Consider the following 26,875-nt stretch of genomic DNA (forward strand, 5'->3'; position numbering starts at 1 on the left):
AGAAGCAAAATTTGTGGGAAAGCAAGAGTGAAAACACCTGATAAAGAAAGGTGGTTTAATAAGGAACATATGTGGCTGCAGAGCTGGCTCGGTGGTTAAGAGTACTGGTTGGGGGGGAAAGCACTGGCTGTTCTTCCAGAGGTCCTCAGATCAATTCCCAACAGTCACAGGATAGCTCACAACCATCTGTAATGGGGTCTGATTCCCTTTTCTGGTATCCATGAAAACAGATCTCTCATATACATAAAAACCAAATTAATTAATATTAAAATAATATCAAATACAAATATAAAAATTGAACATATTACATGTGAAAATGTACATCTTGTACTAACAACAGAAAGTACAGAGAGCTAAACTGCTCAAAACCAAGTTCCGGTGCCAATATTGCACACTGGAAGAACATACCTGCAACACACCTTGGCAATATAATACTCAATCTCCACAAACAAATGGCTTCACAGCAAACAAAAGCCATAGTAACTATAAGTTACTGTTGCAAATGGTATTTCCCTAGAAACAATCTATTTAGGAAGAATTTTTCAAAGATTTATTTATGTGTGTGCACGTGTGCCTGCATGAGTTTATACATGCCACCATGTACACTTGTATATACATGGAGGCCGGAAGAGAACATCAGGTCCCCTGCAGCTGGTATTACAGGTGGTTCTGAGACACCGGATATAGATGCTGGGAATCAAACCCAGGCCTTCTGTAAGAGCAGACAATCCTCTTAACTGCTGAGCCACCCCTCCAGCCCGAAGGCAGAAATTTTCAAACACATAAGCCAAGACCAGTCATTTTCTGCTCAATGTTTTTAAGCCAGGTATCCAGCATCCTTCTGAAGGCTGAGAACAAAGGGGTGAGCAGTTTTCTACCCTTGGAGCAGGATGAACCTGAAAACAAAGGGGAAAGTCACAAAGAAAAACATGCTGGCTAACTGCTGCCCCCTTGCTGACAAGGCACCATCTTCAGACAAAGCATTTAGACCAGATATTCAAAAACGTCTTCACCTGCAATCCATTTTGACATTTTAAATTTCTCAAATTTAAGCTAACATGGGAGCATTTATTTAAGAGAAAACTATCAACAAGTGAGAGAGATGGCTAAATACTGAAAAAAGGAATGTTTGACCATAAACTTACAATCTGAACATGGAAACAAATGCTAATACCACGGGCCCTGTCGCCCTACCTCTGAAAAGGGAAAATAATCCTCTTTCTGGTATTAACAACTATGCTTCATAAGGAACAGATTACTCACTAACTTGGCCTAGACACAAAGGAGCTCAAAAGAAGGCTTCAGTGTTTTAGGATTTGGTCTAGAGGTTTCGATGTTCACAGGGACAGTGGCAGGGCAGGCCTGCGAGGTCAGAAGACAACTGCAGAGCTCATCTCTCCTCCCCTCATGTGGGTGCTAGGGATTGCACTCAGGTCTCCAAGTCTGACAACACGCTCCTTCACCACTGGATCATCTTGCAGGCTCCCACAGCTCTTACCCTTTTCTGCTGCTTTATTTTTTTTTTATTTTTTATTTTTTTTTGTATTTTCAAGACAGGGAGGGTCTCACTATGTAGCTCTGCCTGGCCTTGAACTCACGAAATCTGCCTGCTTCTGCTTCTCTAGTGCTAGAATTTTACTTATGACTCTTCCAAGAGGAAGGAAACACAATTAATAAATTGCACCAATATTATTGGAAGGCATGGAAAGTATTTCATATCTTGGCCTCAAATTCCCAGCAATCTTCACTTGTTTCCCTGGCATTGAGAATGCAGGTGTGACTCACCAGGCTCTGCTTCCTATAATTAAATTTTACTGCAATCTTACTACTGAAAAATTTATAAGCGCAAACACTGTTCCATCTGCTTGGGTGAACATAAACTTTTCTTAAAACAAGAAACCCTTATTACTAGGTCACCAAAATGGCTCCGCAGGGAGCCCACAGGCCTGCCTGTAGACATGTGCTATTAGGAGGGGCCCTGTCTAGTGCCCACCCTAGCTCCATGCCCCACACCTGATAATCTGAGTTCAATTCCTGAGATCCAAGGTCAAAGAAAAGAAGTTGAAGGTACCCTCTCACCTCCACACAGGCATCATGGCATATGCCTGCAGAAGTGTACACACACACACACACACACACACACACACACACACACACACACACACTACATATAATAATGATAAATTTTAAAAAGAAAAAAAAGTCTCTTTGCCAAATGTAAAGAAAGCACTTGGGAGGTAGGGGAAAACAAGAGGACTAATTTCAAAACCATCCTTAAATTTTAGGATGTTTCAACAAAAGGAAAAAACAAAACCCAACCTTTACTGTTGACAGAGTGACATAGCGTGCATAGACGCAATCAGCTTCCAGTGTACAGCGACGCTAGAACTAACTGGATTTGCTGAGCCAGCTGCCTGGGACTATGGACCACATGGGTGGTAGGTGGGTAGGAAAGGCTGACTACACTCATCCCTCAAAACTTACAAGGAGCGCTGTGTCATCGGTGGACAGAGACGGCTTCTCACTGTCAGCTACACTTTCCAGGTGTGACTTAAGGTAGTATAGGACTAGAAGCAGGAAAAGACTCCTTGAGGACAAAGTGCCAACGATACTGTCCTCCCTGTAGTGCTCAATACAGTGCCTTTCCAAGGCCATAAAAATTACCAGTAGATGTGATCTAAAAATAATCTGGATGAATTTATGCACATTAGGAGACTGTATCTTCCTTCTCTACTTTTCTGAACTTACTAAAGCTCACTATATGCATGCCATTTATAAGCATGAACTATCACTACTACACTGAAGTGGGACACAGCATGATCAGGGCTGAGGGTTCAGGAAGTCTGACTGTAATGCTCAAGCCCCTTGCTACACCTGACCCTAGGTCTTACATGTACCATCCACAAAAATAAAGTGTAATTGAAAGTAGCCAGTACTGTTAACTAGCTCCAGAGACTATGGGAGGGCAGCCATGGGACTGTATGACGAAGTGTCCTGCAAAGTACTGGGCAAAGTGGTGAAGTTAGTGTCAGAGCTGACAGCTTTGCCACTACAGCTGTACTCACCACCCAACAATGTCCAAAAAGTGGCGGGTGGGTTCTTCTGACTTAAGAGTTCAAAATAGTCCCTTACACTACTTTTTAAGAAAAATAAATTCTGTATCAAGGCAAAATTTTAAAAGCAGTAATAAAATAAACCCCTATTTTCCCCCCAGCAAATCAACTTGAGGGACTAGCTGCGTGTTTCTCCTGATTCCCCCCTCGCCCACAGGATCACATCCTCTGAGTATGTAAAGTTAATTCTTCTGCAGAATAATTTTTTTAATGTTCTTATTGTTGTTTGTTGTTTATTATTCCTTGACAATTTCAAAGATAAATTTTGGTCATTTTTACCCCCCATTACCCTCTCTCTTCCACTGAAACCTTCTGCCAAACGAGTCCCCACCCCCACCCTCGGATGTTTTACATGCTGGCCTAGGGCTCTCTATGCAGCCTGGGCTGCCCCCAAGCCTATGATCCCTGCTTCAGCCTGCTGTCCAGTGTCAGGACCCAAAGAAATTCAGGGCAAAGGGCTGAGGGGCCTATTACCATAGGAAAGCACACTGCTCCTTACCTATGGCTCCTCTCTGCTTTTTTCACCCCTACGCCCCTACCCTACACCTCTCCAGCCCAGGGCCTTCACTTCTCTTCCCCTAACTTCTGATTCCTACATAACAAAGCCATTTTTGGCGTATTCCTCTTGGTCCTCTGCTCTTGGTTCCTGGTCCTCTCTCTTGCCTGCCCCCCAACCCCCAGGGGGCCTTTCAAACTTTCAGATCCCTGCCTGCTCTCTCCCTCATATCTACCTTCTCCTCAACCATACCTACAAGCAGTCACATCCTCATTTTCAGTCACCCAGCTAAAACATGGGTATTTTTCTACCCAAAGTAATGTTCACACACAGCTAACACTCCCAAAAACAGGAGGACAGGTTGTATAACACACCTGTTAATGCCACAGTGAGTAGGTACTTTAGCAACCTAGTACAGATAACTCTAAACACCAAAGACAGCCCAACGCATAAGCTTCTGGCTTTTTAAATATTTTATTACAAACCTTGTTTTCATTTTACAAGTGAGATCATGGATACAATAATATCATTTGTTTCCATGAACATTTTTCTAGTCAAAGGGTTACAGACAATAGAAGGAAGAAACTGATGCCAAGGACTCAGGAGACACAAAAATGGATAAAATTACTCTGACCTTGGATCAGCCTCTGCTCATGGATCCAGAGCTCAAGTGTGGCTTCTGGAAGAGCTCAGGGACGCATCTCACCCAGAGTCAGTTCCACCTCCCCCAGCCGCTCTATGCTGGGCCTATGCCTTAGGCAGGTGTTTGACCGCTGTGATCACCCTGCCTCAGCCTGCAAGCAGCGGGCTGGAGGGCCTACACAACCAGGCCCAGGTGAATTTCACTTCTTATCTTTTTTTTTTTAATAATGTATATATGGGTGTTTTGCCTGCGTGTATGTCTGTGTGCTACGCCTGATATCCACGGAGACCAGAAGAGGGCACTGGATAGCCTAACGCTAGAGTTAGAGACAGCTGCGAGCTGCCACACAGGTGCTGGGCACTGGATCTAGGTCCTCTAGAAGAGCAACCAGTGCTTTAAACACTCAGTCATCTCATCTCTGTAGTCCCGTAGGCTTTTTGTTTACATTTCAATTGTCAATAAATTAAATTATTTAGCTTTTAATGAAATCCTCTTTTGTCTTTTGTCATCTTCTTGGCTTTTCCCAAGATGAGGTGTCACTATGTAGCCCTGACTGTCCTGGAACTATATAGACCAGGCTGGCCTCAAACTCACAGGGATTTGCCTGCCTCTGCCCACCAATGCTGGAATTGAAGGTGCATGCCACCACACCCACCTTGACTTTTTCTTAAGACAGACACCTCCATCAGGAATGTGAGAAGTTTGAGTTTCGAATGACTCCACAAGCTCGTTTTCTGAGCACTTCAGTTCTCAGCAAGTGGATTCTGGAAAGTTACTGGAATTTTGGGGAATGGCCCCTAGTTAGTGGACAGAGGCCACTAAAGTGAGCCTTTGAAGGTTACAAGAACCTCCTGTTCAGGCCTAGTTGTCGGCTGTCATGATGTGATCACCTCCCTCGGGCCTTCATCTCTCAGGGTGAGCTGCCCTGACCACTATGCCTTTCCCACTGTGATGGAGCATGAACCAAAGTTAAGTTCTCTCTGAATTTTCCAGCATTTGATCACGTTCTAAGAATGAGTGATACACTCTATAGAAAACAGACTTAAGGCATGTTATAGATACATGGCGTTTCTGGGTTTAAGGACACTGAACTCTACTATCTACCCCAGGAAATACTAGTGTAAAATCTTCCTATTGTGAGAAATGAGGTACTGAGATTCCGGATGTCAAGCTTTTAAACCACCATAATACAGTGCCACACATCAATTATTACCAACAAAAATGTAAATCATAACTTAGATCCTAGAGTGTGGTGGTTAATATTCCACTGACACAGATCTAGAATCACCTACAAGACAGGCCTTTTGGCACTTGTGAGTGGTTTTTTTCTCTATCGTAGCCTAACTGAGGCGGGAAGACATAACCTACGGAAAGCACCACTCATGGACTGAGGTTTCCGATGGAAGAAAATTGAGAAAGCAAGCTGGACACCAACCATTGTACTTGCTGATCACAGACCTGGTGTGGCCAGGACCTCATGCTCCTGGTGCTGTTCCCTCCCTGACATACTGGAATACAGCCTCCAATTGTGAGCTAAGCACATGTTGCAAACTGGTTGGATCAGGCATGGTGGTGTGCACCTTTAATCCCAGCACCTGAGAAGCAGAGGCAGGCAGATCTGAGTCCCAAGTTAGCCTGGTTGGTCTATATAGAGTTCTAAGCCAGTGGAGAGACAGAAGACCCTGTCTCAAAAAAATAAATAAGTAAAATAATAATAATAATAATATGATGATGATGTAGGTATGTTGGTGCAACAGTAGAACAAAGGTTGTAGGAGTAACCAACTGCTTTTGGATTGGCTCTGAGGCCTGCCTACACTACAGAAAGAAATGTAGCCTTAGCATTGTAAACCTGGTTTTTAAAAAAAATCTATGGCTCAGGAGGTCACAGGCTTTAGGGGGAACCTCCTACTGTCCTTTTGCTAAATCTCAAACTGCCTTCTAAATGTTTGTGCTTATATCCACAGGTTTAGTGCTGCCCTCACACTGGCCAGAAGCTTCTTCCTGCAATGGCCAGCAGTTAACGCAGAGAATTCTCAACAGTTAAAGTGCTTAGAGTAAGTGATATTGAACATCTGCATCAGACCAAATTATCCCACTTGGGCTGATAATGCACCCTCCCAAGAGCCACAGACTAACAAAAAAACACAATATCAGACCAGTATAGGCTAGTCACTCTTGCTTGCCTCCCAGAAGCTGAAAGTAAGTCTCTATTGCTAAACAATGCATCTCGGACACAATACCTGGAGGACTCAGGCTGGATCTGATTTGAAAGCCTCCTTCCTGAGGACCACGTTTCGTAGTATAGGGAGGTGCTATACAAGCTGACAAGGGAAGGAGCAGGCAATAGCCCTACCCAGCTGTGACGCCTATGACCTACAATGACAACCAGCAGGGCGCAAGAACCCAGCAGAGCAGTAGTGGCACGCACGTCCTGGTGATAACCAACAGCTCTCCAATTGTCTTTAAAGCCCCACTCAACAGGAAAGGACAACAACAAAAATAAATAAACAAACCCACACCTAGTACTGGAAACTTGGTCAAATACCTGGGGCTAGTTAGGTGATGGATCTTAGAGAAAAACCTTCTACCACCACGTCACTAAACAAGCATAATTCCTAACTGCATTCTAAATATGCACCCTTATATCCACAATTAAGTGTAGCTCTCTCCCCTCGGCAAAGAAATTTCACTTTGCAGCAAACAAAAACCATTACAGAAACTAGTCAAATGCAGAAAAAAATGACCATAAGGTGCTTAGCGGCAAGTGATGCACCTACAACACGATGGCATGGGCTCGGGACCACGGTAAAAGAAGAGGCAGAAAGACTGTAGATGCCAAAAAATCTGGAAACCTGCTATTTGGTTGTGTTTTCTAAAACTGACAGGAAAGTTTCACCCCTGACATGTCAACAATATGGCTGCCTAAGCAAAGCTAAAAGAAGTACACCACCTGTAGACATGCTAACATCAGAGGGGTAAATCTCATGAGGTCCCACTCAACGGAAAAAAAGTACAGGTGACTAAGGAATGCTGAAAGAGGGAAGATAGTCTTCCCCAGGTTAAGTCCCGTAACTGGTTACCCAGTACCACACGGTCAGCCCTGAAGTCATATTCATACCAGTAGCATGCTATAGACTGAGCAGGTTGTATTTATATATTTAGGAGTACAACACATACCCATATACCTATACTACATACATACACACTTTGCTCTGTGTCTCTTCAGTCTCAAAAAATTAAGAAGCAGCCGGGCATGGTGGTGCATGCCTTTAATCCCAGCACTTGGGAGGCAGAGGCAGGCAGATCACTGTGAGTTCAAGGTCAGCCAGATCTACAAAGCGAGTCCAGGAAAGCCAAAGCTATACAAAGAAACCCTGTCAAAAAAACAAGAACCAAAAAAAAAAAAAAAAAAAAAAAAAAAAAAAAAAAAAACCTTAAGCAAACTAATGACAGCAAGTTTCATTTTCAATATCCATTCCTAAATATAATGTGTGGGGGAAATAATAGCTGAAGCAGGCTGGAAAGACTGAACAGCAGTTAGAGACACTTAACACTCTTGCAGAAGACCTGAATTTGGTTCCTAGCACCTATATGGGAGCTCACAACCATCTGTAACTCAGTTTCCAAGGCATCCAACACCCTTTTCTGGCCTTCACAGGCACCAGGCAGACATGTAATATAACCTACATTCATGCAGGCAAAGCACTCATATACATAAAAAAATAAATATTTTTTAATATGCTATAAATATTTTCTAGTTCTTTTTCCAGAGAAGCAAGTGGTTTTTCAGTAATCTAGTTAAGCTTAGATGTTTATGTTTTCTCTTGAACATGGTTGGTGATTTGCAGATTAGTTTTACTGTACATTTAAGGAAAAGTATTATCGCCTATGCTCTTTAAAAGACACATTATGAATTCTCTCTTCTCTTTCTCTCATAATCACAAACACCTACACATATCCCTAACAATGTACAAGAATAGACCACAGAAGCTAATATTTCTATCTTACTCAGCACCTCTCACCTTAACTCTTCTCTAACAGAACGTCTCAACCTAAAAGCTGCAACCCCGATCCTTTCACAAAGGCCACCTAAGACCATCAAAAATGTTAGGTATTTACATTATGACTCATAACAGCAACAAAGTTAGTTATGAAGTGGCAATGAAATAATTTTAAGGTTGGGGGGGTCACCACAGCAGGAAGAACTGTAAAAGGTCGCAGCAATCAGAAGGTTGAGAACCACTGCTCTAACACAGAAGTCTGAGCAGCCTGGGGCTGGGGAGATGCTTGCTGTGTAAACACAAGGACCAGCGTTCAGATCCCAGCACCTACACAAAAGCAGGAGGCTGCAGGGCCTCTCTGTGACCCCAGAGCTATGGGCAGAAGCAGCTCATCTCTGAGGTAGCCTGGCCAGACAGTGTCTCCATAAAGGGGGCGATTGAGGATGACACCCAGCGTCAGCCTCTAGCTTCCACACACCCACACCTATATATACCTGTATACACACACACACACACACACACACACACACTCCTATATACACCTGTATACACACACACACACACCTATATACACTTGTATATACACACACACACCTATATATACCTGTATACACACACACACCCCTATATACACTTGTGTATACACACACACCTATATACACCTGTATACACACACACACACCTATACACACCTGTATACACACACACACCTATACACACCTGTATACACACACACACTCCTATATACACCTGTATACACACCCACCCACACCTATATATACCTGTATACACACACACACCCCTATATACACCTGTATACACACACACCTATATACACCTGTATACACACACACACACCTATATACACCTGTATACACACACACCTATATACACCTGTATACACACACACACCTATATACACCTGTATACACACACACACACCTATATACACCTGTATACACACACACACACACACACCTATATACACCTGTATACACACACACACACACCTATATACACTTGTATATACACACACACACCTATATATACCTGTATACACACACACACCCCTATATACACTTGTGTATACACACACACCTATATACACCTGTATACACACACACACACCTATACACACCTGTATACACACACACACCTATACACACCTGTATACACACACACACTCCTATATACACCTGTATACACACCCACCCACACCTATATATACCTGTATACACACACACACCCCTATATACACCTGTATACACACACACCTATATACACCTGTATACACACACACACACCTATATACACCTGTATACACACACACCTATATACACCTGTATACACACACACACCTATATACACCTGTATACACACACACACACCTATATACACCTGTATACACACACACACACACACACCTATATACACCTGTATACACACACACACACACCTATATACACTTGTATATACACACACACACCTATATATACCTGTATACACACACACACCCCTATATACACTTGTGTATACACACACACCTATATACACCTGTATACACACACACACACCTATACACACCTGTATACACACACACACCTATACACACCTGTATACACACACACACTCCTATATACACCTGTATACACACCCACCCACACCTATATATACCTGTATACACACACACACCCCTATATACACCTGTATACACACACACCTATATACACCTGTATACACACACACACACCTATATACACCTGTATACACACACACCTATATACACCTGTATACACACACACACCTATATACACCTGTATACACACACACACACCTATATACACCTGTATACACACACACACACACCTATATACACCTGTATACACACACACCTATATACACCTGTATACACACACACACCTATATACACCTGTATACACACACACACACCTATATACACCTGTATACACACACACACACACACCTATATACACCTGTATACACACACACCTATATATACCTGTATACACACACACACCTATATACACCTGTATACACCCACACCTATATATACCTGTATACACACACACACCTATATATACCTGTATACACACACACACACCTATATATACCTGTATACACACACACACATACACCTACATATACCTGTATACACACACAGGCATACACACCATACATACACACTCAATCTTTTTAAAATAATTTTTTTCTTTTTTTTTTCTTTTTTTAAGGATTTATTTATTTATTGCTATGTATACAGTGCTCTGCCTGCATATACACCTGCATTCCAGAAAAGGGCATTAGATCACATTATAAATGATTATGAGCCACCATGTAGTTGCTGGTAACTGAACTTAGGACCTCGAAAGAGCAGTCAGAGCTCTTAACCTCTAAGCCATCTCTCCAACCCCCACATTAAATTTTTTTACCAACTCAAAATTTTTTTAAATGAGCTACAAATGTGAAGTAAAGCAATTTTAACACATTTAACAAAATATAAAGAAAATTTATTATTAAAATGTCCTTAATGTTTCTCATTTTATAAAACTTGCTAAAGGCTAGCAAAGTGGCTTAGCATCCTAAGATGCTTGTCACTAAGGCTGACAATCTGAATTTGATCCTCAGAACTCACAAGATAAAACTGACCCGGCAAATCAGCCTCAGAACTCCACATATATACCGCCACACATGTTCACATGTGAGCACACACAATAAAAACATATTTTTAAATTTTTGTAATTTTCAAGATTTATTTATTTATTATTTATACAATATTCTGCCTGTTGTGTGCCTGCATGCCAGAAGAGGGCACCAGATCTCATTATAGATGTTTGTGAGCCACCATATGGTTGTTGGGAATTGAACTCAGGACCTCTGGAAGAACAGCCAGTGCTCTTAACCGCTGAGCCATCTCTCCAGCCCCAGAAATAATTTTTTTTAAAGAAAGTACTAACGTTTTTTAAAAGAAAAAAATTAGTATCCTGAGCTTGGAAATGCATGCCTGCAATCCCAGCAGCACAGAGGCTGAGTTGGGAGTTCCAGGCCAGCCAGGCCTGCAGGTGGAGACCTGGGCTGGGAATGTGGCTGGCTCGGCTGGTACAGTGCTTGCCTAGTGGGGTCATGGCTTTCGTCTACAGCGCAGGATGAGTCTGCAATCCCAGCACTGGAGAGCTGTAAGCAAAGAGTCAAAGTGATATGTCACTCTCAGTACAGAGAGCTCAACGCCAGCCTGGAATCTGACAGACTCTTTCTCCAAAACAAACAAAAATTAATAACTATCCTGAGATTAAACTGCAAATTTTCAGAAGTAACAGATTACTTCTATCACAATGAAAATCAATAGGCAAAGTAAATATATCTTATAAAAGATAAATGATCTAAATAATGCCTGTTAATGCCAGGAGTGAGGAGGCTGAGACAGGAGGACTGTGGGGAGTTTGAGGGTAGCCTGGGCTACACTGTTAATACCAGGAGTGAGGAGGCTGAGACAGGAGGACTGCGGGGAGTTTGAGGGTAGCCTGGGCTACACTATTAATGCCAGTCTCAGTTACACAACAAGCCCTTGTATCTCAAAACAACAAAATGGGGAAGAATGATAAAAAGAAAATCTATGGAGAAAATCAACAAAATCAGAATTGTAGCATGAACCTAAACCCTAAAATACATAACAAACAGGACAAGGCAAGGGAAGCCACTAGCCTGAAAATGGCAAGCATCTACTTTTCTAAGTAAAATATATAAAAAGCTGACAAGCACATGAAAGACAAACTATGATTAATCACTGAAAAATACAAGTAAAAACAACAGTGTGCCATTTCACATCCAAGGATGGCTGTGATCAAAATTAAAACAAGCATTGTCAAACAGAGAAACGAAGCTTTGCACACTGGTGGCAGAAAAACTAAACGGTATTGTTGCTGTTGGAAACAGTTAGTGATTTGTCAAACAGTTAAACAGAGTTAGTGATTGATCTAATATTCCATTCCTGGTACTTAAATACATGTACATACATGTCCACTGCAGCAACAGCCCACAGTAGAAACCGCCCAAATATTTACCAACAGGTGAATCAAGTGCAGTACAAACATAAAATTAGCCAAAAAGAATGAAAGCCTAAGAGGGTGACACACGCGCTCAGGAGGCAAAGCATGTGACTATGAGCTCAGGCAGAGCCAAAGCACTCCTGGTTAGCCAGAGAAAGTTAGACTATATACATCCTGAGAGCCTCATGCAGCCTAGCCATCTCCACAGGCCCAGGCCCAGCTCTAGACTTGCAGCTCATGTACTAGCCCTGCCTGAAGGAGACTATTACAGAGAGATGTGCAACCCCAAATGGCACATTTACAACACAACCCTACACCTAAGGCTGGGGCAAAAGAGAGGGCATGCCGACAAGACTCACCTCTAGGTGAAAAGCTATATATTAGCTTTTGAGAGAACGAGACTGATTCTTCTCTAGCAATGAGGAGGTTCCTGACATGTTACCAGCCCAGACGGGTCAGTTCTATACATTCACATATGAGCAACACAAAATGAACTCAGCAAGTTGCCTTTTATATATACTTATATGTATTATGTGTGTATGTAAAGCAATAAAGAGGTCGTGAATTTGAGGGGAAGTTGGGGGCACAGGAGGAGTTGAAGAGGGGAGGCAGAAGAGTATAAGTTATGTAAATACAGTATACATGTATGAAATTCTCAAAAATTAAAAATAAAAATTAGAAAAACCAATGCTATATAGATGCATATTAAAAGCATCATGTTAACTAAAAGAAGCTATACAGTTATGGTATATGATTCTATGAACATGAAATATCCAGAAAAAAACTAAATGTAGCCTAGTAGTTCATACATTTCATAAAAAAAGCAACTGCTGAATGAGTATTATTCTGTTTTTGAACTATAAAATGATAGAAACTAGATTCTCATGATAGCTGGCCAATAGTACCAATGTACTAATTATCAATTATTCACCATATACCCATTATATCATGTTGTATAATTTTAACTTAAAGTGCCTGCCTATTTTCTCTCTCCCTCCCTCCCTCCCTCTTTTATGCCCCCTCCCCCCTTTTAAAGACATGGTCTTACTGTATAGGCCTGGCCTCAAAGAGAGATTTGCCTGCCCCTGCCCCTGCCCCTGCCCCTGCCCCTGCCCCTGCCCCTGCCCCTGCCCCTGCCTCAGCCTCCCATGTGATGACACTAAGGGTGTGTGCAACAACAGTTTTTCTCATTTGCTAGGAAATACTCTTGCCAGGCCAATGGTTCTCTCTCAATCTCTAACATCACCCTGAATGCAGCCAGTGAGAAAAAAACTGGATCAAAAAATGTATTAGTCAGAGCTGGGAAAATGGCTCAGAGGTTAAGAACACTTACTGAGCAGAGCCTGGTGGTACACGCCTATAATCCCAGCACTCAGAACACAGAGGCAGGTGAATCTCTTGAGTTTGAGGCCAGCCGACTCTACAAAATGAGTTCAGGACAGCCAAGGCCACACAGAGAAACCCTGTCTCAAAACAAAACAAGAAGAAGAAAGAAAAGAAAAATAAGAAAAAATTGGAACACTGTTCTTGCAGAGAACCTGGTTCTGTTTCCAGAACCCACATGATGACTCACAGTGGCCTGCAACCCCAGTCCCAGGAAATCCAGCACCTTCTTCTGGCCTGAGGACACTAGGCATATACACAGTGCACTTGCATACATGCAGGCAAAACACTCATACACACATTAGGTTTTTAAATAAATTATTTTTAAATGCATTTGCTTTAGCACCTCTAAGGTTCCACTCTGGAACTGGAGGACGGGGACACAAAGAAATTACATATGCACTGGAATTTTATGCTAGAGGGGAAATGCTACAGAAAAGCATGAAATGTTGGTAGAATCAGGAATTCAAGGTCATTCTTAGCTATATAGGGATATTTATAGAGAGAGTCTGGGGCTACCCTTGGCTACATGAGACACTATTTTATAACAATAAAAACAAAATAAACAAATAATTCATTAACATATTTTTAAATGGAGGAAAAGTGTTCAAGTATTATAAAATGCCAAGAGCAAAGTACAAAACAGAACCACACAGACGTCTCCAGGACACCTACCCATGACTCACATTTAAAACACTTCAGGCTCTCTATCTTTCAAGGGCCAACTCTTAATGCAAATAACACTGGGACTGATACCATAAACAAAATCTTCAGTAATTCACTCTGGTTTGTTTAGCACCGATGTGTACCAGACACTATATACTAGCACAACATGGTGGGGACAGGGTTCTTACTCTTTAGAGCATTTAAGAAAGACAAGGTCAAAATTCCAATACAACTTCAACACTACAGGAGTGTCCTGGGGACATGCTATTCCTGTCTTTGCTGTGGTGAACCCAAGCTACAATACTGAAAACTTACTAAGAAGCCTTTTTCAAGATATGAAATGTTCAATAAAAGTAAGTTTTTAGAAAGTGCCTATCTTTCCTTAAAAACTCTCTGACCACACAGCTCACGACTGAAGCTCTAAGCAGGGCATGTTCAGTGTGGACAGGAGGCTGCCACACCCACTGCATGGGACAGAATGCTGCCATTTCAGTGCATCTATCAGACACCACCTGTGGAAATTTCTCCTGTTACCACAAAGTACTCAGTATCCTACTAGTCCCACTGAAAACCCCATGATTGTTGAAGAAGGTGCACTAGGCAGTCAGCCAAAGCTATCTATCATTAACTAGCATGGACAAATGGAGTCAAGACTGTTCTAAATTCTGGTAATATTCTGACAAAAAGGGCAAAACACTAATTGGAAAATCAAGTGATCCATTTTCATCTAAGTCAGCAGCTCTCAACCTTCCTAATGCTTCAACCCTTTCATACAGTTCCTCATGCTGTGGTGACCCCAGCCACATATTTTCATTGCTACTTCATGACTACAATTTTGCTACTGTCATGGATTGCTATATAAATATCTAACATTTCTGATGGTCTTAGGTGACTCCTGTGAATGGCGTTTTCAACTCCCCACAGGGTAACCCACAGATTGAGAACCACTAAGTGAGCAATGAAAACATTTAACAAAATAAAATCAAAGAAAGTATTTCAGCTCACAATGAAAAAGCTCCCTTAAGCCAGGCGTGTGGCTCACACCTTTGATCCCAGGGAGGCAGAGGCAGATGGATCTCTTAGTTTGCGACCAGCCTGGTCCACAAAGCCAGGACAGTGAGGGCTACACAGAGAAACCCTGTCTAAAAAAAAAAAAAAGAAAGAAAGAAAGAAAGAAAAGGAAAGAAAGAAAGAAATGAAGGAAGGGAAGAAGGGAGAGAGGAAGAAAGTGATAACAAAAGATAGAAAGAGCTCCTTTAAATTATTTACCAATTCACTAGCACCTTTCAAAGGTTAAGTGTTGAATTCTGTGGGTATACAATTACAGAAACCACATTCTCCGATTGTTTAACAAGGTGTGGCATGAGATCATCCCATGCCTTGTTGGGATCCTGAAGGACTCTGTAAAGGTTCTGCACAAGCTGTCCAGTGCACTGAACAAGACACAAAGCCTGTCACCCCTGGCCACACTCAGGAGACAAAGAGGCAGGCGTCCACATCCAGCAAGGGCTACAAAGTAAGACCTGGCAATGAATGAAAATATGGACAAACGCATGAATATTCTAACAGTGAGAAGGACCAAAAGACAGCAAAGAACTACGCTCTAAGTTAAATTCAAATAAACTGTATTAAGCAGATAAAGAAAATCAAATTGAAATATTGACAAATACTAGTTCATAAATCATTTGGCTGACCTTTGTAAAATCCTAACATCTAGACTACTGTTACCCTGGGGGAGGGGAGATCCTAAGCCCATGACAAATCCTCTGGAGTCACCAGGTAATAAACCAAACAGCTGCGTCATCACTCAGCTTGCAGATGAAGCTGAGCATGCTGACACACACCTGTAAGCCCAGAACCTGGGAGACTGTCAAGAGTTCAAGGCAAGCTTGGTCTACAGAGAGAAGAGCTCCATGTCAGCACAGCTGCATAGTGAGACATGGCTTAAAGAAGTAAGTAAAACAAAGCAATTACCAAACTCTCAAAAATCCACTACAGTTTTCAGATGCACTATGTGGGGCTGGGTGTGACAGTGTGCACCTCTAAGCCAGCACTCAGGCAGAGGCAGAGGCAGATGTCTGAGTCTAAAGTCTATAGCCTGGCCTACACAGTGGGATTCTGTCTTTAAAAAACAAAATAAAACTATGCAAAATTGGCCATGGCAGCACATCCATGTAATTTCAGGTCACTGTCAGCTACGTAATAAGTTTGAGGCCAGGTTAAGATATATAAGACCACCCAGTAAGATGGCGCATGCCCTTAATCCCAGCACTCCCTTAGATCTCTGTGAATTCCAGGCCATTTCATTTAATACACTCTATATCCAATTCTTTTCATGATATAGGGGCATGAGCACACAATGTTTATTACTGGGAAAAATAAAATGCATCTCATTTATTACTAACACTATAAAATCAGATATTGATTTGTTGCCACCTACTGGTAAAATTCATTATTTGAATTGTCATTACACATGAAACATTCACTATTGCTAAAATTAAACACACACAAAGCTTAGCTGTACTTTTTCAATATTCTCATCCTCTTTGTAACATTTTACTCAGCTGTTCTAGTGACTTTCTCTTAGGGGAAGTTTTTAAAGCTGCATCAGAGTCGTGGTGACTGAAGCCAGGTGGTGGCTCACACCACATCCTCAGCCCCTGGAAAACTGAGGACAACTCTGATCTACAGTCTGAGGTCTTGTCTGAAAACAGGGAGTGGTCAGGAAGATCAAGCCAAACAAACAACCTACAGAAAAGTTCTACAGAAACCTGACACCTGCTACTTAAGAGAAAACCATTTTTAAACATTTAAGTAAAGGTACCCTGTGTGGGTAGATAAAGCCACAAATAATTTACAAAAAAAAAAAAATGCTCATGCCAAGAAAGTGGGCTACCTCCCTGTAAGTTGTTGGTCAGAGAGGCCCTTGCAGTCCTCAAAACAATACAGGCAACTACAATCAAGCACCATAACTAGACAGCAAGGCTTTCCTGGTAAGGATACTTTACACCTTTGTCTCAGAACAGAGTCCTTGCTATAAAGGCTTGGTGGGGATAGGTGCTATTGGACTTAGCTGTGGACCTATATGCAGCAATACCATTGCCAAAAAAGACTCACCCACTGATACAACAAAGAAAAGGCAACAACTGCCCATTTCACAAGCAGAATTCACGCCTGATCCTGTAAACCCAGCCAAAGGCCCATGGTAGAGGCTGTGGGACTTCCTGGGCAAATGTCACTGTTGTTCCGCTCAACAGACATGATGAGCCCATCAAACTGCCTTCTAAATAATTGTGCTTATTCCCTAAAGTGGCGCCGCTCCTGCCTTTGCTCAGAGAAGCTCCTTTCAGCACCTCGTCAACAGTGACTGTAAAGAATGGTCCAGGTACAGAAGAGCGAACAACTGTTAAACACTCGCCACAAGTGAGACATCTCTCTCACCACCTCCAGGGCTCAGGAAATGTCTCAAAAGAAGGGATGCAAAGAAAGCAGGCGCTGGAGGGTGTGCAGTGAGGGATGCTCCGTGCATGACATGGCTACTGCACTCCTGCGCTCATAACAGTATGACCACCACCACAAGGGACCATCAATATCCTGATATGGATAGAGGACAGGATCAAAGGGCCTCTTCTTCCTGAGGAATTACACAAAGTTAGAGGTCAGTGAAGGAGGGAGAGACTCTCTCTTCAGTGACTCAGCCCCTGGTAAGGTGTCCACGCACCTACAAACAAACTCTCACCCACTCCTGTAAACAACCCCAATGAAACCCACTAGGTCACCAAAGTGGGAGCCAGCTGGGAAAGAAAAAGAATGTGTAGGAGAGAGTAACTAAAGAATAATGGGAAGTCAGATCAAAACACACTAGGTACACTATGAAAATGTTACAATTATGTATATAACCAGTGTATGCTAACAAAAGTGTATGCTAATAAGATTTTGGCTTTTAACAATATCCTCACATAAATTTTCATCAGTACACTGGGATAGCTTTAAAATGCCATAATAATTTGTGGAAAGCATAAAATCCTTATTTAATAATAATATTTTCAAGATGTTATTTCTTTTTTGTAAACAACTCAAACGTTTACATATGTCAGATATTCAAAATCGTGGAGTTACGTAAGAATTCGGGGTTTAACATCTTCTGAGGCTGATCATGGTCAGGGCTTTGTTTCTAAGCTCACCTGTCTTCTGGATATCACGGGACAGCTGCACTCATGAACCTGCAGCAGCTATGGTTCCCTGCACACAGCCAAGCCACTGACCACGTCAGCATTAAGAGGGCTCACAGTCACCACCCACAGGCAAGGAGCTCACCATGCTGTGGGAAGGAGACCCAGTTTCCAATAGATGACACCAGACCCCATACCCACGAGCTTATAAGTAGCATAAATTACTGGACTCTGTTATTTTTAAAAAGACAGGGTGTGGCTGGGCATGTGGATACACACCTTTAATCCTAGCACTTGGGAGGCAGAGGCAAGATGATCTCCATGAGTTCGAGGCCAGCTTGGTCTACAAAGGAGATCCAGGACAGCCAGGAACTTATCTCAAAACACAAAAAATCAAAACAAGAAGACAGACTGTGGTGGTGCAAGCCTTTTCTCCAGGTGGATCTCTATGAGTTCCAGGAAAGGCAGAGCTATACAGACACCCTGTCTCAAAGAGCAGACTGGACAGGAGAACATCAAGTTGGAGGAGTGCATCTGAGAAGAGTAGAGAGGGTGAATAGGATCAAAATACATTTCATATATGTATAAAATTATCAAAAAATAAAAATACTATATTAAAAGTCACTTGGGTCAGGCACGGTGACACAGACCTTTAATCCCAGTGTTAGGAGGCAGAGGTAATCTGATCTCTGTGAATCTGGGAGCAACCTAGTTCTACATGGTGACTTCCCTACAAGTTGTTCTCTGACCTCCACACATGCACCACACATGCACCACACATGCACCATTGCACTCAGATGCAAAAGCATATATACACATGAGTGCATAATCACCAACACATGTGCACACACATAAACTTAATTTTTTTTATTTTTATTTTTATGTATATAGGTGCTTTCCCTGAATGTGTATCTGTGTACCTTACATATGCCCAAGGAGACCAGAAGAGGGCATCAGTCTCTTGGGACTGCAGTTACAGACAGTTATGAGCTGCCATGTGAATGCTGAGAATTGAACCCAGGTCCTCAGAAAGAGCAGCAAGTGCTCTTAACCACTGTGCCATCTCACCAGCCCATAATTCTTAAGTTAAAACAGTACATTTCTCACTGACAGGAATGAAATGTTTGTAGCATTTTCATCATAGAAAACATCCCATGCATTCACTATACTTTTCTGAGTTGTCTTATAAGCAAATAGGAGCTTTTAATGTTGGCTGTCTTTTGGGGTGCTCCTATAAGTTTGATATTAAAATACATTAAAAGAGGGGCAAAAAAGTTGGGAAAATGATTCTATCCAGTTTAAAGACTTCCTCTAAAACTACAGAAATCTGAACAGTGTGGTAACAGCGAAGGAACTGACAGACCAGTGGAACAGTACAGAAAGCCCAAGAAGAGACTCACGTCAACAGTCACAGCACAAAGGTGCTTGGCAACTGAGCATTCACAAACAAAACAATTAGGTGAGCCTTATACCCTCAAAAAACTAACTCAAAATGTCATAGACCTAAATGCAAAATACACAGCTCCCAGAAATACCACCAGAGAAAGTCTGAGGCCTCAAGCATGGTGGTGACTTTCTAGAATCTAGATACAACACCAAAGGCGTAACTTAAAGGAGTAAGAGAGACTTCACTAAGAATACAAATGTCTCCTCTGTGAAAGACATTGTCAAAAGAATGACAGAGCATGGACTGAGCAAAAACGATTGCTAAAAAGGTCTCTCTGATCAAGGTTTCTGAGTCCCTAGCCCCAGCAAGTCAAACACACTCACCCTGGAAAGCCCTCCACTGCCCAAGGTTATAATGTCCCTGACTCACAAGTAAGTGCTTGGCACTCTCTCTCCCCACTCCCCCACCATGACCATCTGAGACCCCTCATTTATTCTGGGGAGGAAAAGGCTCCCTGAAGAATCACTGCTGCCCTCCAGTGTTCTGCTGTTCACCAGCATGCCCAGGCAGCCACTGACTTGTGTCCCACCAAAACAGCATCTCACCAGACCTGCCTTCCAGTCAGCTTTTGCCGGCACACGGTGGTCTCATCACAGGGTTTTGGAACACCTGTCCACTGCCATCTGGTATCAGCAATCTCACTTTAAAAGACCTAACTGTAACACCCATTGGAAAATTCATTTCTACCTTCCGCTGAAGACTGAATGCACAGGAGCACTCTAATCAGTCCAAAGAGAAAGGGAACCTTTGATCCCAGCCAGCAGGGAGAAGTGCACTTCCAGCCCGCAGCCGAGCAGCCAGCACTGAGAAATGCAGTACTAGTGTGACAGTGCCACGGTGGGGCCACAGACAGCCCAGGCTACTTGTCAGACACTCATCTTTGAACAGGTCATAAATCCCTCACTGCCAGTAGCTGGGCCATGACTGAGTCACTGTTATATGAGGCTCAGCTTCTCAGCAGCAGCATGAAGTAATTGCTAGGGAACTCCCAACCCACAGGTGCCGTAAGAAAGACCTACTTATCTTTAAAGTCAGTATACTGCAGTATAGCACACCTGTAATTTTGAACCCCGTCTCTAAAACCTACAACACCTCAGTAATGAGTGTGCTGCTTAACACTGACATGCTTTAGTTTCTCAGCTCTAAGATGAGAAGTGCTACTTAATTCTTTGCTTTTTTAACACTTTCATGAGCTAATATGCATAAAATTCACCCATTTAAAGAATATAGTTTAATAATGTTCAGTATATTCAAAGACTTCTACAGCCAGGTGCAGTGGTGCACACCTGTAATCCCAGCACTCAGGGAGGCAGAGGCAGGCAGATCTCTTCAGTTCAAAGCCAGCCTGGTCTACAAAGCTCCAGGACAGCCAGGGCTACATAATGAGACCCTGTCTCAAAAAAACAAAAAAAAACAGAAACAAACAAAATGTTTCTATAAACATCATCCTAATCAAATTTAGAATATTTTCATCGTCCCAAAAAAAACTATTTCGCCATGGACAATCATTAATCAGCCAAGCATGCTAACTCATGCCTAGAATCCCAGCATAGAACACAGCATGAGTTCCAGGCTGGCTGGCTTTCAGCGTGAGACCCTGTCTCAAAAAGACAAAAGCCAGGTGTGGTACAGTACAAGGCTATAATGGCAGCACTTGGGAGTGAGAGGCCTGCCTCGTGTATACAGTAAGAGTGAGGTCACCGTGGTCTACAAGAGACCTTATCTTAAAAAACAAAACAAAGACAAAAACAAACCAACCCTCATATCTCACTCCCCAACTCCCTGTCAAGCCTAGGTAGGCAGCATCAGCCTATTTATTCACCTCTGGACATTTTACATAGACTAGATTCATATAAAATGTGATATTGTACGACTGGCTTTTTTTTATTAAGCATTTTTTAACTTTATTTTTACTTTACATCCACTAGTGCTTTGTCTGCACGCGTGCCTTTGTGAGGGTGTCAGATCTCCTGGAGCTGGAGTTACACACAGTTGTGAGCTGCCGTGGGAGTGCTGGGAACTGAACCGCGGTGATCTGAAAGAGCAGTGCTCTGACCAGCCCCCATTTAGCATTTTTTTTCAAAGTGCGTCCATGTTGTAGCATGTAACAGCATTTCATTCTTTTTCTTGAAGAATAATAACCCATTGTGACAGGCCATTCCTTGTTGGCAGGTAAGTGGGTGGCTTCTATCTAGCTTCTGTAGGCAATGCTGCCCTTCTAGGTTTTAGTAGAAAAAAACAAGTCAGTCTAACTTGAATAAATAAAATTACAGACAACAGCCCTTCCCTTTTCTCTTTCTCCCTGTGTATGTGCACGTTAGACACTGAGCCTAGATCCTTGAACACACTGCACAGGGGCTTCTAAAGCCAGTACCTTACTCTTGTTCCTACTTTGTTGTGCTTTGTTTTTTGAAACAGGGTTTTGCTCTGTGACCCTGGCTGGTCTAGAATTCACTGCACAGCCTAGGCTGGCCTTGAAAGCACCATCCTGGCTCTCTTTGTCCTCAGCTCCTCTTGTAGCCCCAGCCCATCCTCTCTTCTCACCTCCTCTCTGCCAACCCCTCCTCCCATGGCCCGGACTCTCCAGGCGCCTCTGGCTGTTCTGTCCTCCTGTCTATAGTAAGCCTTCTCTTTAACCATACCTGGGAGCAGTCGTGTGCTCGTGTTTTCGTTCATCTAGCACACAGCAAGTGTTCAATAAATGCTCACTGAGCCTATTAGCTGTTATTTGTATTAAGATGAACCATGTGATATTTGATATTTGATATTTGACATTTCAGAGGGGAATAACAACTTCATATATTGCCCATGTCATACATACTCAGCTCAAAACTAAGGCATGTTCAACCCATATTTGATTTTTCAGTTAAATTTGTATCAAGCCAAAGAAAGAATAAGGTTATTTTCAAAGTATTTTGAGCCTTAGGTTAAAAGGCCACGGTGATATCTCCTTCACTGGAGAGTTCCATGGCCTTTGGAAAATACAATAGTAGCAAGTAGAGAGAAGAAAAAGACCAAGTAGACTGTAAAGACACCGGGGCCAGGAGTCCATGTGTTCACCACTTTTTGTTAGCCAAAGCCACACTTCAACCAAGTAAGAAATTTTTTTTCCACTGCTGGAGACCGCTGCTAAGCATGCACTCTAACACTAACACACTCCAGCCCTGGGAAATGTTTGCACTGGAACATACCATGATTTGGTTTCGATCGACTGACTGACTTATTCCTCCACCCGACCCCATCAAGGTTTCTCTGTGTAGCCCTGGCTGTCCTGAAACTTACTCTGTAGACTAGGCTGGCCTCAAACTCAAAGAGATCTGCCTGCCTCTGCCTCTGAGTCCTAGAATTAAAAGTGTGCGCCACATGCCCCACCATGATTTGTTTTTAAATGTTGGCTACGCTACAATTTCTTATCCAAGATATCACGTTTCAATCTTGCCAATATTGCATTTACTACATAAAACAAGCGACACCAATACATATGTCCAAAATATGTATTTCCCTTTGGATCCTTCACCTACACATGACTAGACAACAGACTCACCCGTTCTTTTTATCCCAGCTTGTCTCCTTGCCCTGTCACTCTAGGTACCTCCTGCTGGGGACAATAAACATTGCTTCATGATTTCTACATCTGTTGTTGTATGGCTCTAATTTACTTTTTGAACTTATTTTTAGATGACATAGGCCTTAAATACATACAGAAATTATAAGAAATAAATTAAAGCAAGCCGGGTGTGGTGGTGCATGCCTTTAATCCCAGCACTCGGGAGGCAGAGGCAGGCGGATCGCTGTGAGTTCGAGGCTAGCCTGGTCTACAAAGTAAGTCCAGGACAGCCAAGGCTACACAGAGAAACCCTGTCTCGAAAAAACCAAAAAAAAAAAAAAAATTAAAGCAGCCAATCCAGGCACAGTGGTGGGTATACACCCATAATCTAACACCTCAGAGGGGAGGCTGGAAGATCAGAAGTTCAAGGTCATCCATATCTACTTTTAAGGACAGATTGGATGACATAAAGCCTGCTCAGGAAAAGAAAACAGGAAAAAGAAAAGAAAAAAAGCTGGCCAAAACAAAAAGATATGGCCATGGGAAAGGAGAAATTTTTATCTTGATACCAAAACTTTCCTTTCTCTCCACTCTGAAAATTCCTAAACAACAGAAACACCACAGAAATAATAGTACCACTTCCCGGCCTCTTCACGTTGCTCTGGCTGTCCTGGAACTCACTCTAGAGCTCTGTCTGACCCTGCTTCCTGAGGGCGGAGATTAAAGGTCTGTGTCCCCATTTCCAGTTTATAATCTCCTTATTCACAGACAGTTTATTAGGCTATATTTTAGGATGAAGGCTTGAACACCTATAAAGAATGATTTTAAAATGTAAAGTAACTAAAGATATGAAAGTCAAGGTAAAAAAAACCCACTTCCAGCTGGAAGTGGTGGCACTCGGGAAGCTGAACAGGCAGATCTGCGCGGTTGCCAGCCCAGTCTACAAAGTGAGCTGAAGGACAGCCAGGGCTGTTACACAAAACTTTCTGAATATTAACTTTTTTCTACACACACACACACACACACACACACACACACTGTACTTTTGGTTGGGGTAGTAATGCACAGCTTTAACCTCAACACTTGGGGGGCAGAGGCAAGTAGATAACCGTGAGTTCAAGATCAGCCTGGTCTGATAGTGAGTTCCCAGAGATCCAGGGCCATATAGTAACACTCTCTCTTAGAAGAAACAAAAAACCAAGAGAATATATAGAGCCCACCCCTGCTACCATTATGTATATGTGTATATATTCATACATGTACACTGCACAGTATAGTCCCATGCAAAATAAGGGTCTCGAGGCTGGGCCTCAACTTATAAAAATTTTAAGGACAAAGAAATTACGTTAGCAGATGTAAAACAGGAAGATAGTATATAAGCTCAGATAATAAATACACAAGGCTCAGCAGAGCAGGCCCTCAACACCAGCACTCAGGAGGCGGGGCTTATTCATCAGGTCTCTAAAGAAGTGGAACAGATACAATGAATCCATCCATGCATCTCTATTCAGGGGGATTTATCGGAGTAGCTTACAGGCAGTGGTCTGTGTATCCAACCACAGCTGACCCACAACCAACAGCAGCTGTCTCATGACAGAAAAGCTAAGAATCACACAGTTGTTCAGTCCACGATGCTGGAGGTCTCAGCAGTCTCGTCTGGTGCTGGAGTCCTGGAACACTCACGGAGAGTTGCTGCTTTTCAGTCTACCTTGGGAGAATGAGGAAATCAGTTCTAATGCAGCAACGAAATGCCTCAGCAAGGGATAGATGAAGTTACCAGCAGAGGGCAACCATGCAAAATGACACTTCCTTCTTCCGTGTCTTTTATATGAGTTGCCACCAGAAGGCGTGGCCCGAATTCAGGGTGGGTCTGTCCCACCTCAAATGATCCAATTAAGAAAATCCCTCACTGCCTGCCTAGCTGCTTGGGCTTCAGTTGATTCCAGACATAGTCAAGATGGCAACCAAGATCAGCCGTCACATGCAGACAAAGAGAGCTCTGTGAGCCTGAGGCCAGCCTGACCTACACAGCAAGGCCAGGCCAGCCAGGGCAACATAGTAAAACAACAAAGTAACAAAAAGCATGGGGCAGAAAGAAATATGTAAAATATATATCTTGATGGAAGACATCTCAGTGAGCAAGCATGAGGAGGTACATCCAAATCTCAGGACCCTTTTTTAAAGCAGCCTGGAGCAGTGCTGCAGTTGCAGTGCTAGGGAGGAGACACATCCCTGGAGCTCCTTGGTCTGCCAGCCTCGTCTTCTTGGTGACTTCTAGCTCAGTGAGAGACTGTCCAAAAACAAAACAAGGTGATTGGCTCCCAAGGAACACCTAAGGTTGTCCTCTGCCCCACACATACATTTGCAGTCCCACATAAACACACACTAACACCTGGGTATGTATGTATGTTTCCATGTGTGTATATAAGAAGATAGTGCATATGTATATATATGCATATACACACACATATATACACACATATATACACACATATATATAATGATGGTACATGTTCTGTGAGGGGTTTTGCTACATATTATTTTTAGACCAAGAAAAAAGTCCTTTTTCTTTTTTTTTTTTTTAAGTCCTTTTTCTAAATATGCTTTCAATTCAAGATATCAGGCATCCTTAATGTACAAATTTGGCCTATTCTAAACCAAGGGGCAAATAAAAATTTGAGGATTTGAAAATAAGTAAAGAAATATGCAAAAATACTCCCTCCATCCGAAAACATGACAAGGTATGATTCTGTGAAACAACTTTCTCTTGGTTTTCTGGACTCTCAAGCACCTCCTGTAACCAACCCCTCAACCTCTGCAGCCTTTTCTTCAGCTAGGAGCCACTGTCAGCTTCCCACCAGCTCTAATGACACAGCTTGGCAGAACAGCTCTGCAGTTACAAACTCTGAACAGGTGTCAAACTGTCAGTCACAAAAAGAGCTCCCAACAGCTCAGGAAAACCGTCAGTAACTTCCCCCAGCACTCAGCAACCACCGAGGTGAGAGATATCTAAGAGCATCCACAAAATTTGCTAACGGGGGAGCCAGCACACATCCCATACCCTCCCTCTGGCCCCCCACATTACACTGGGCATGGACTACAGCACCCATCTCTCCAAGTCTTCTGCAGGCTTCCCAGTGAGGCTCCGGGCCACTAAATCCCACTCCACTTAAAAGCTAGAAAACACTAAAATGTCAATCTGGCACACATGTGATCTCCAACTCCTTGTGTGACCTCATCAGCTCCCCCACTCACTGCTTACCACACCCGACACCCCAACCTCACTAACTACTTAACATTCCAGGACTACAGACATGCCATTGTGTACCTCCATATGCTGA

General features: G+C 42.6%; 1 protein-coding gene and 1 long non-coding RNA gene across 9 annotated transcripts in view; both read right to left on the reverse strand.

Annotated features, from left to right (window-relative positions):
* SRPK2 (SRSF protein kinase 2) overlaps positions 1–26,875 on the reverse strand; it is a gene marked incomplete at its 5' end in the record, with an annotated part of 194,658 nt that overhangs the window by 145,547 nt on the left and 22,236 nt on the right. The window lies entirely within an intron of this gene.
* LOC311599839 lies at positions 7,716–8,959 on the reverse strand. The gene is made up of 2 exons (XR_014780020.1): positions 8,842–8,959; positions 7,716–8,797 (listed from the first exon to the last, which is right to left on the reverse strand). It is a non-coding gene; the product is annotated as an uncharacterized lncRNA (long non-coding RNA).

Source organism: Acomys minous, assembly GCF_964271855.1.
Source record: "Acomys minous genome assembly, chromosome: 6".
NCBI lineage: Eukaryota > Metazoa > Chordata > Mammalia > Rodentia > Muridae > Acomys > Acomys minous.